The following is a 10,084-nucleotide window of genomic DNA, read 5'->3' on the forward strand; positions in this document are numbered from 1 at the left end:
GGATTGAGAGAAAGGATCAGTGGTCAATAGGGAGCAGAGTGTTGTGTACAGTGGATTTTTGTATCCTTCAGTCGACTACATAATGCGTTTTGTCAGGAGAACAGCCCAACATCCTGAGCAGATTTGCTGAATTAAAGAGCACAGCGGGGATAGGAAACTTGTTGCTAGGTGACTGACAACTGCTACATGTCAGTATCTCTGTGCCCCAGGTTACTCATTCCTTTTCTTCTGCTACTTAATCTTGCCTTTTAATCTGCATCTATAATTAACTCTGTTAATACCTCCTATCCATTTGTTTCTCTTTTCCTGCACTTCAGTAAGACAATTTGCCACTATTTAGTCTTCAAACTCAGAACACAAATAATTTTTTGGGCTCTATTAACTTTCTAAGAGGCAAGATGCTCCAGCCCCAGACATAGATGCACTTCCAGCAGATACTACATGGAATTTTTCACCTCTTCTGACTTTTTAAAAGGATACTTTTGCTAAACTGAATGGAAAATGAATTGTGGAAGAAATGCTTCTATTTTCCATTATTTCCAAAGTTTTATTGTGCTTGGATAATGCACTGAAATGTTCTTCCCTGTGCCAAATTGCTAACTTTGAAAACTCCCTCCCAGTTAACACAACTGAACAGTTAAAAATGCTTCACTGTCTTAGGTGTTTCCATCACTCTTGTTGTCAGTCAGAGAGACTTGTCCCTTCAAAGATGCTGGCAGGAATTGTTGCTTATGTTTTCCATCAGTTCTAAAAGGAGCTTCAAAAAAAGCTGAAAATTCATTTCACCATTTCCCTCCTCCCCCAGACTTCTGTGTTGCCCATTCCATGGAAGAAGTGGACCATTTCATCGTTTAGGCAACTGCAAAACACAAACAAACAATTTGGTTCTGATTCATTCTAAACTTTTATTTCTTCTAGTTAATACCTCCTCTGGGTTAAATAAAGCAGTTAACTTTTTTTTAAGCATCTGGATTTCTGCCATCAGAAGGACACAAGTGTTTGCAGTGTGGGGAAAATGTTTTTTTGACAATTCATAGCTAAGATTCATGAAGATGTTCATATGGTAGGGTTGATACCCAATAGAGTGTGAGTCATACACACAAAGTCATACATCTAGAGCTAGTAGGGATCTAGAGCTAAGAGGAGAAGACTATTTCAGTACATTACCCAAACACAATCAAACTTTGGAAATAATGGAAAATAGAAGCATTTCTTCCATAATTCATTTTCCATTCAGTTTAGCAAAAGTATCTCTTTAAAAAGAGATCATTGGAAAGCAGTTAGATGGCACAGTGTGCTGGGCTTGGCGTCAGGAAGACTCGAGTTAAAATTCAGCTTTATATAGTTAATTGCTGTGCAAGCCTGGGCACATCACTTAACCCTATTTGCCTTGGAGGCAACAAGGTAGCTCAGTGAATAGTGCAGGGCTGGAGTCAGGAAGACTTGAGTTTAAATCCAGCCTCAGACATTTAATTTTTGTTTGCCTTAATCTACTGAAAAATAAAATGGCAAATTATTTCAATATTTTTGCCAAGAAAACCTCATGGACAATATTGGCATGCTGTATGCAGTCTATGAGGTCATGAAGAGTTGGATACATCTAAATAACAAAGAGATCATTGAATTTAATTTTCCCATTACAAAGATGAAGAAGCCTAGAAAATGTAAATGAAACTGAGACCTAGGGGCAGTTGGATGGCACAGTGGATAGAGCCCAAGCCTGAAGTCAGTAGGACCTAATTTCAAATCCAGCTGTGTGATCCTGAGCAAGTCACTTAACCCTGGTGAAGAAGAAAGAGAAGGAAGAGGGAAAAAAACTGAGATCTAGAAAAATTCAATGACGTGATTAAAGTCATACCACCAATATTTGTTAAACATTACTCTAGGGGATTACTAGCATCTGGGGAACAAGAAATGGACTTAGGTGGAAGGTTTGGAGTAAGTTTTAATAAAACAAAGCTTCCCAAGAAGTGGAGGTGAGAAACAAGTACATTCCAATAATGGAAGGGACCAAAGACAAAGATTCAGAGATAGGTGATGGAAAGCTATGGGTGAGGAAAGTTAGAAGGCCAGTTTGATTGGAAGGCAGAGTACATGAAGGGGACTGGCATATGATAATTTTGGAAATGCAGAGCAAGCTCAGATTATTAAGAATCAAAATAGGTCAAAATAGTTTTTATTTGATCCTAGAGGCATTAAGGAACCATTGGAGTTTATTGAGTAAGGAGATGACATGGTCAGATCTGAATTTCAGGGCAATCAGTTCTTTTTTTTTTAATGATATTTTATTTTTCCAAATACATGCAAAAACAATTTTCAACATTCACCTTTGCAAAACCTTGTGTTCCAAATTTTTCTCCCTTCTGCCTTCTTTCCCCGCTCCCTAAGACCAGAACCTGAAGCAAGCAATATGAAAATCAGTTCTGTGGAAATGGATTGAATCGGGAGAAATTTGAGGCAGGGAAACATATGAGGAGATGTGAAGGTCAGAGAATATGAGAACTTAAACAGATGTGCATGTGGAGAGAAGGGATTGGATTCATGAAGTAGAAATAGCAAGATGTGGGATGATGAAAAGTAAGGACAATATGGAGTTTTGGAAACATGATGTTGTCCTTGACAGAAATAGGGAAATTCAGAAGGAAGATAGACTGGGGGGGGGGGGAGGAGGGGAGAGAATATGATGAATTGTTTTGGTCATGTTGAGTTTTGGAATAACTACAGAACATTCAGCTTGAATGTCTCACTAATAATTGGAGATAAATGATAGGAGATCAGATTAGAGAGTAGAATTAGAGATCTATAAATCTGAATCATTTGCAGAGAGATGACAATTAAACTCATGGGAACTAATGAAGTTACTAAGAGCGAATTGGGGGATGAGATGAGACAAAGACAGAAATAGAAAGAAAGAGACAGAGAAGAAGGCCCTTAGTGTTTATCTGTGGTTAGGGCTATAGTATGAATGATGAACAAGCAAAATATGCTGAGAAGGAATAGTTAGATATGTAGGTGAAGAACCAGAGGAGAGCAAGAGCATGAGAACCCAGATTTTCTAGTGGTTCACTGTATCACATATATTGGTTATTGTGCTTCATGCTCAAAGAGCACCAAAATCGTATCATTATGTCAGTATAATCAACTATGACTGATCATACCAATAGAAACTTGGAAGACTCTATGACAGATCAGGTATAAATAGTTCACATGAACATTTAGAGTGGAGAAATGTCTAATTTAGCTTATCTCATTCCTTTTTAACTACTGCAATTCTGCTTTGCTCATTGAGCATAGTGCCCTGGGACACTATACTCAGACCTCCACAATCTTGGGACAGGTATTTCATCTGGATGTTGGCTGTTTCTGGGTCTGTACTAGGACAAACTTTGTGATACCTGGAGGGTTATGCCATTCATTCAAGAGCAGGGGCTTTCTTCAGATGATCCAGGAGTAGATACCGACAAGTTTGGCAGCTATAAGAGTAGTCAGAAGGATCTTCTAGGGCTCCTTAGGGAAAATACCTTGGATTAATCTTGGATCTGAGTTTCTGGTCAGTATAGCATAGGTCCTTAGCTAGGGATCTCTGAACAACACACAGATGGTCCAGTTTCCCAGACATACAGATCTAGGTTCAAACAATGCAATTAAGCTTTCTCATAATTCCCATAATTACATTGTCAGGTACAAATCAAACTACTTAGGGGTTTCAAAAAGGACAAATTCTTGGAAGGGGGGATTTACATATCACTAAGGAAACCAAGAACTTACTTAAACATCACCAATATTAACTAACACCAAGTCTCCTTATATCCTAGTGACCCATTCTCAATATCCATTTAATCAGCACATTTTCAGTCCCAGATGTCTCATGTAATTATCTGTTCCTTAGATCTCTTTTTCTTGGACAAAAGGCTTTATTCTCAAGATAGATCTAAAGAAAACTCTGCTTCTCTGGTTTCAAATCTATAAAATTCCTAAATAATTCTACCTTAATATTATTTAGTACTCTCACTTAAATTTGGTTCTTCAATTTTGAAACTTCAGAGAATTTCAGTTTATATATTATTTCCTGTTTCTATCCTTATCTAAATCCTTTACCTGATATAAGAATCTTTTAAAAATTTATGAGAGCCCAACTGCAAATGAACTCTTCTGCCTTTTAAAATTATCAAGCAGATACTCAGATAATGGGAAAATAATTTCATTTTCTTTGCCATTATCCATACAATTTATGTGTAAAATTCAATTTTGAGAACTTATTACTAAAACACTCTAACAGTCTAAATTTCTATGATAATTTTTGAAAGCCAATCATATATATCACTATATAGTTTTTAGAGAAAGTCTAATCCTGTTGGTTTTCTCAAAATTTACTATTCTATTTAATTGGAAAACTTTCACTTAACAGCTTTCTCTTATTACTTTGAATAATCATTTTGCCTCAAAAGAATATCATCACTATATTATAATTTGACCACAAATACAGATTAAAGTTACAAGATGTTCATATTTGTATTCTATTATAGTAACTCAAACATATTCCAGTATCAATCTATTTTTGATAAATTTATCATTGTATTTACCAAAACTTCTTCATTATGGAAATTTGCCATAAAAGAAAAAAGAGGGACATAGTTATAAAAATGTCATGGGTCATAACAAGTGGAAAAACTCTGTTTGATTCCAGGCATAAGTCACATCTGACAGCCAATCTTATAGTCACATGGAATCAAAAGTAGGGCTCAAGATTAACGGGATAGGGAAATTTCCTTTTCAAAAAGGAAATAGTACAATAGGGAAAGAGAGCCAGAAGGATCCTACCTAGGCTGAACCAAAGCCATCCAAAAACTTTTCTCAGGCACAGACATAAAACACCGTAAGCAGTTTCCAGATTGTAGCATATGCCATTTTCTACTATTGACTTGACAATTCAAACAAATAATAGTAAATAACAGTCTCAAGAATGTTTACCTTAAATAGTAAAATTTCACTAAGCACAATTTAGGGCTTGAATATCTTTTTTGATGTTTCCATAATAGTTAACATTTTTCATCTTTTGCTTATAAACCAAAACTACCCATATTCTGGGATTCAGATATATAACAGAAACCTGATAGTTTACTCATCATTGATATGTTGAAACTATACCCTTAAATCACCCTATAGATTTTCATACTATCCAAGAATTTCCAATGAAAACTTGCTATCATGGTATGTTTATTATTATCTACTTTATAATAAAATATTCCTCATTAAACATTTAACATTTTCAAATATCTATTTTTATCCCATCTTTTTAAAAGTTCAATTCATATGTAACAGCACCCAGATTAAAAAGTTGTTTTGTCTAAGAACATTTGTTACATCTCTCAAATTTCACAATTTTAAAAGAACTTAGAAATACAATAACAACACAAACAATAAACTTCAGATGACATCAATTGCATTTACAAATTATCACCCGTAAAAGTCATTGATCTTATTACCTCTGACATTTTAAAATCACTTTAGAGTTATTAGGTATGGAACAATTACATTCAATTAAACAAATAATAATGTGGTGCTTAGCATTTGCCTGATACTGTGTTAAGCACTTTAACTTCATTATATCATTTTGATTCTCACAACAAACCTAAAAGGTAGGTAGCACTATTATGCAAGATCAGAAACTGGAGCAGACAGAAATAAAATATCTCACTTAAGATTACACAGCTAATAAATTTCTGCAACCAGAACATAATTCAAGTTTCCTTGCATTTTTTTTAAACACCTGTATTTGGGAATCTGATCTGAGATGAGAAGGGTTAACGAGGAGAGGGTTTCCTGACATGGGGAGTCATAGGAGTCTTTTTCATTTAAATAATCTTTTCTCTTTCTATGGTCAGATATGTCAAGGAAAGTTAATGAGCGTTTGCTGTAAGGTGCAAACTATTTACTATTTTATTCTTTCTTCGCTCTGGAATTACTTAAACTAGGTGCCTTCCTCCACTGCCCTAGAAGAATGGCTATTAATCTAGCCATTTATTTAAAAAACTTTTATAAAATCTAATCTTTATTTTTTCCCTTAAAACCAATAATACAGAGTGATACACCAAAACTTATTAAGATATTTCAGAAAGGTGTGAGTTCTTGGAATTAACCCCAAAGTCACTGGAGTTCTCTCCTACAATCTTAAAATGATTAGTATACAAACTCCTTAAACTGCTCAAATGTTTTTAGTGGTTCCACAAACTATGATTATCTGACTTTATTTATATAATTTCAACATAACCAAAGCTGAATGACAGAAAAAAAAAAGTGTCTTGCAAATTTTTTTTCTCTTTTCTTATAACCTAGTCTCCCTCAGAAAACCTAAAGTTCTTCTTTCTGGGACAATTGCTTCAACAATGAATGTTCCTTAATCTTTCTCAATTTTCTAAACTTGCAAGCTATAGCTCTTAGAAGTTTTTTCTGACAGAATGTAATTTAAGTCTTTCAAGGTGAATCCAGCTCACAATACAAACATGACACAGATATTTTATATTTTACAAAAACACAAACAGACAAAATCACAAGATAGATACAAACACAGAGAGTTTTTTTTTTTTTTTTAAGTGCACAATTTTGATTCTAAATTTACACTGGCACATAATTACCGAGGCTTGAAGTTTAAAAACAATTAACAGAGGTGTGCAATTTAAGGAAAGATATCCTTACCAGGGTGATCTGAGACAAACTGGGTCACTAGAGGGTCCCTGGAGTTTTCCTCACAAAGAATAGGCAGTTCAATAAAGGATAAAGCTTGGAGGATTGGAGCAGGGATAAGAACAGAAGACTTGCCAGACAAGGGGGAATTGAATTGTAGAAAAATAAATCTCTGGTTCCACATTCAATTCAATCCATTGTTCAATTCTACATCTCATTTTGATTAATATCCATTGGACTTATATGACTTGCTAACCTGTGTATGTCTGCAACTGAACAGAACAGACCAGAGAGGGTCTACGAAAAGCAGCAGTAGCCCTTAATTCTCCACAGTGGTCAGCTACAGCCTAACTCTCCAGCACAATGTTGAAGGGACCCACAGTTGGCACTGATCTTGTTATCACTTACTCCTGCATGAGAATCTTCCAACATGGAAAAGTAGAGATCATTGCCAATGACCAAGGCTATGTCGCCTTCACCTACACAGAACATTTAGTAGATGATGCTGCAAAGAATCAAGTTGCAGTGAACCCCGCCAACACAGTTTTTGATGCCAAATGTCTGATTGGCCAAAGATGTGATGATATAGTTGTACAATCAAATATAAAGCATTGGCCATTTATGATGCTGAATAATCAGACAGACCTAAGGTTCAAATGGGGAGCAAAGGAGAGGCCAAAAGTTTCTATTCAGAAGTATCTTCTATGGCCTTGCTGAAAGAAAAAAACTGAAGCTTACTTCAGGAGGACTGTTACAAAAGCTGTGATCACAGTATCAGGCTATTTTAATGATTCTCAACATCAGACCACAAAAAATGTAGGAACCATCACTGGTCTCAATATGCTCCAAGTAAGTCATCAATGGACCAGCTACTGCTGTTATTGCTAATGGCTTGGACAAAAAGGTTGGTGCTGAGAGAAATGTTTTGATCTTTGATCTTGCAGGTGGTACTTTTGATTTTCCATGCAAATGTCATTTTTGAGGTCAAGTCCACATCTGGGGACACCCACTTGGTTGGGGAGGACTTTGACACTCACATGATCAACCATTTCATTGCTGAGTTCAAGCAAAAGCACAAGAAGGACATCAGTAAGAACAAGAGGACTATTCACTATCTGTGAACAATTTGTAAATGTGCAAAACTTATCCTTTCTTCCAGCACCTAGACTTGTATTGCTTTATGAAAATGTCAACTTCTATACACCAAACACCCAAGCCTGTTTTGAAGAGCTGAATATTGATCTCTTCCATGGCATACTGGATGCTATGGGAAAGGTTTTAAGAGATACTAAGATAAATGAATCACAGATTAATGACATCATCCTGATGGATGGTTCCATTTGCATCCTCCAAATCCAGAACTTCTTCAAGAAATCTTTAATGGCAAGGAGCTCAATAAGAGTATCAATCCTGATGAGGCTATTGTCTGTGGTGCAGTTGTCCAGTCTGCCATTTTATTTGGAAATAAATTTGAAAACATGCAGGACTTGTTGCTGTTGGATGTCACTCCTCGTTTTTTGGGAATTGAAATTGCTGGAGGAATTATGACAGGAATTATGATCAAACATAGTACCACCATCCTCACCAAGCAGACACAGACCTTTATTGCCTATTCTGACAAACAAACTGATATGCTTATTCAGGTTTATGAAGATGAGAAATCAATGACAAAAGAAAACAACCTGCTTGCCAAGTTTGAGCTCACAGGAAATCTTCCCAGAATTCTTGGGATGTTCCTCAAATTGAAGTAACATTTGACATTGATTCATATGGCATTTTCACTTCTGCTGTGGATAAAAGCACAGGCAAGAAGAACAAAACCATTATTGCCAATGTCAAAGGTTGTCTGAGCAATGACTTCATTGATCATATATAATCCAGGAGGCTGCGAAATACAAGGCTAAGGATAAGCATAAAGACAAGATGTCTTCCAAGAATTCTCTTGAGTCTTTGGCTTTCCACATGAAGGTAACCATGGAAAATGAAAAATTAGTGATGAAAACAAACAAAAGAACATCCTTGACAAATGTAATGAAATAATCAGCTGGTTGGATAATAACTAGACTGCTTAGAAGGAAGAATTTAAGCATCAGCAGAAAGAATTGGAGAAGATCTGCAAAACTATTGTTACTAAAGTGAGTTCCCAAGGCGTGGAGAAGTCCTTCATTGAAAAGGTTGACTAAACAATCCATAAGAAAGGGCATTCCACACAACTTTACTAAAATTGAAGGACTCAAATTTGTAGCCAAGGCAGTAGCACTTTAAAAGTAACATTTAAGCTGCTGTATAAATCTGGGCATTCCAAATACTTGAATGTGTGCAGAAGATGAGTCTGGAGAGTCAGAAATCAAACAGAAACTTAATTTCAAAGTGAGGGAAATGGCTTGAAAGAAAGGACCCATGTGCTGGATCCTGCCCCTGATGTGCAGAACCTGAGCAATCATGCAATGAGTTGTAACCCAGCAACAATGAAACAAGTTTGATTGATGATGAAACTGGAATATGGATGCTTGTCTGGTGCTTATGTAAGATCAGAAAACTCCTACTAGTGGTCAAAGCAGCTCAGTAATTATATGCTTTTGCCAGAAGACGAGATCATCCAAAACCCAAAAGTTTGTTATGTCAAGCTCAGGAAACAATTTGCTTGTTGGAGTTTAGCTGCAGAAAATAGGGTATCTATCTCCTAATATCCTGACAAGTTAAAAAAAAAAAAAGGTTTGGAAATGACCATTATGAACAATGAGATAGCAAAGTGATTAGAAAAGTGGAAGAGGATTGCTTCGCTATAGTGAGGGCCCACTTGAGATTAAGAAGTCAATCAAACATGATTCCATGGGGTTTTTTCCAGGTTTGTTCAGATTTAACTCTGGAATTCAACTCTGGAATTCAGTAGGTATGATTAGCAATAGAACCAAGGGACAAGGGAGTTGAGTATGGAGGACAGTATAGAATGGAACCAAAGGGTCAAGGTAGGAAAAGAATACAACCAACACAAAGATAAAAGAAATGAGAGATAAAGGAATTGGAGACTATGATGAGGATGAAGAACAAAGTCTGGGGGTATAAGCCATAGCAAAAGATATAATGATAAAAATTAGATAAAAGATAAAAATGAAAGTCAGAGAAAAGAAGTTAAAGATCCAGAAATATGCAAATGGAACACTTGTAGGGGATGACAAGATAAAGAATGTGTGTGTTTGGGGTTGAGTAGAGGAATAAATCATAGGAATTGAGTAGGTTGAGGAAGTGGGAAATTAGAAATTAGGTGAGCATTGTTTTCAATACTGAAGTTTCACATTTTTAGATCTTAAGATATGTGTCTTGCTTCTGTTTCTCACCTGCTTGCTATTAAGCATGGCTTTAGACTTTGCTGTCTTTTTAGTGTCCTATGATCTTTTTC

At 35.9% G+C, this 10,084-nt stretch overlaps 1 pseudogene; it reads left to right on the forward strand.

Moving 5' to 3' along the window:
• The first annotated feature begins 7,047 nt into the window (after positions 1-7,047).
• Positions 7,048-8,867, forward strand: LOC100918517 (annotated as a pseudogene).
• The last annotated feature ends 1,217 nt before the right edge of the window (positions 8,868-10,084 follow it).

Source organism: Sarcophilus harrisii, chromosome 2 (genome assembly GCF_902635505.1).
Source record: "Sarcophilus harrisii chromosome 2, mSarHar1.11, whole genome shotgun sequence".
NCBI lineage: Eukaryota > Metazoa > Chordata > Mammalia > Dasyuromorphia > Dasyuridae > Sarcophilus > Sarcophilus harrisii.